Source organism: Mandrillus leucophaeus, unplaced genomic scaffold (genome assembly GCF_000951045.1).
Source record: "Mandrillus leucophaeus isolate KB7577 unplaced genomic scaffold, Mleu.le_1.0 Scaffold408, whole genome shotgun sequence".
NCBI lineage: Eukaryota > Metazoa > Chordata > Mammalia > Primates > Cercopithecidae > Mandrillus > Mandrillus leucophaeus.
The window spans coordinates 300903-303278 of NW_012104343.1; positions in this window are offsets into that span (position 1 = coordinate 300903).

Here is a 2376-nt window from a genome sequence, read left to right on the forward strand (position 1 = left end):
GATCCACCTGCCTCAGCTTCCCAAAGTGCTGGGATTACAGACCTGAGCCACTGCGCCTGCCCGAATGTTAGATATTTAATTGGAGATGTCTTCCTTTTTATTTGTGATCTAATTTAGACTACATATGTTTTAGTCTGACAACAATGGAAGTATGTTTGTGGCTATCCTTTGGCTTACGCAATAAATAATTACTGAGAAGTGAATTGTGTGTTGAATTTTCAGGGGTGGATTTTTTGGTATTGGGGTTTTTTTTTCCCTTTTAAGTGCATGTACTACAGTAGTCCTCCTCCATGGACAACACATTTCAAGACCCCCAGTGGATGCCTGAAACTGCAGATAGTACTGAACTATATGTATATTGTGTTTTTTTCTTTATGTACATCCCTCTGGTAAAGTTTAACTTATAAATTAGTCACGGTAAGAGATTAACAAAAACTAATATGAAATGGAACAATTATAACAATGTCTGTATATTATAATAAAAGTTATGTGAATGTGATCTCTCTTCCTCAAACTATCGTACTGTACCACAGGTAACTGAGACCATGGAAAGGGAAATGTTAGGTAAGGGAGGACTGCTGTGTACAGCAGGTGTCTTTCTCTTTCATATTAATTTCTAACTAAAACTGGATACTGATTCTTGTTGGGTGCTTGGTCTAGGAGATGTTGCAATATTACCATACAAGAATCCTGGAATCAGAAGGTATTTGTTCCTATCTCAGAGAAGGAAATTATTAAAACATTGACATTTGTGACTTGTCCAAGGTCTCACAGATAGTGTTGAATGGTAAAGTCACTGATCCAGTACCCTTTTCATTTGATTTTTCTATGCTACCTATTAGGGTGTTTCCTACTCACCCCCACCCCACCTTAACTACTTTATTGCTTTTGTTTTTACCCAGCTCTCCACACCACTCTTGTTTTACCATCCTGCTGCAGTATCCCTTAGGAGATTCTTTTATGACTTGAGAATCATTTGACTCTGCAGTCCTTTGAAGTTAGAGGAACATAACATTTTGACTCAGCATTTCTTGAAAGTTGGGGGATGTCTCAGGCCATTCTGTGTTGCTATGAAAGATTACCCGAGGCTGGGTAATTTATTTTAAAAGAGAGGTTTTATTTATTTTTTTGAGACAGAGTCTCGCTCTGTCACCCGGGCTGGAGTGCAGTGGCATGATCTCGGCTCACTGCAAGCTCCACCTCCTGGGTTCATGCCATTCTCCTGCCTCAGCCTCCCGAGTAGCTGGGACTACACGCACCCACCACCACGCCTGGCTAGATTTTTGTATTTTTAGTAGAGACAGGGTTTCACCATGTTAGCCAGGATGGTCTCGATCTCCTGACCTTGTGATCCGCCAGCCTTAGCCTCCCAAAGTGCTGGGATTACAGGCGTGAGCCACTGCGCCCGACCTATTTATTTATTTTTGGGACAGTCTTTGTTGCTAAGGCTGGAGAACAGTGGCACAGTCTCAGCTCACTGTAACCTCCACCTTTCAGGCTTAAGCAATTCTTATGCCTCAGCCTCCTGAGTAGCTGGGATTACAGTAATGTGCCGCCATGCCTGACTAATTTTTGTATTTTTAGTAGAGATGGGGTTTCACCATGTTGGCTAGGCTGGTCTCAAACTCTTGGCCTCAAGTGATCCACCCGCGTTGGCCTCCCAAAGTCCTGGGATTACAGGCGTGAGTCACTACGCCCGGCCAAAAAAGTTTATGTATAAAGACAAGAGGTTTATTTAGCTCATGGTTCTACTGGCTGAGAAGTTCAAGAGCATGGGGCTGGCTTCCAGATAGGGCTTTTATGCTGCATGACAACATAGTGGAGAAGGTAAGGGGAAGCAGACACTTGAAGAGGGGAGAACCTGAGGGATGTCCTGGCTTTATAACAACCTACTCACGTGGGAACTACTTTATTTGCTGTGAGAGCTTACTACTGCAAGAACAATACCAAGCCATTTATGAAGAATCTGCCCCCATGACCCAAGCACTTCCCACTAGGCGCCACCTCCCAACACTGTCACATTGGGGATCAGATTTCAACATGAATTTTGGTGGGGACAAATAAACCATATTCAGACACTTGCAGGGAAACATAATTTTTCTTTTTTTTGAATAATCTTCCTTTTTTGCAATATTACACTTTGCCTTAGTATTGCAGTTTAAACACTTTTTAAATAAGTCGATCTGTTATTTAATATGTGTTTTAAATTCTGCATATTGTATGCTTAGGATGAATAATTTGTTAAAATTAAATATTGGTATTTAACAGTGGGTATGGCTGGGCGTGGTGGTTCACGCCTGTAATCCCAGCACTTTGGGAGGCCAAGGCGGGCAGATCACCTGAGGTCAGGAGTTCGAGACCAGCCTGGCCAATATG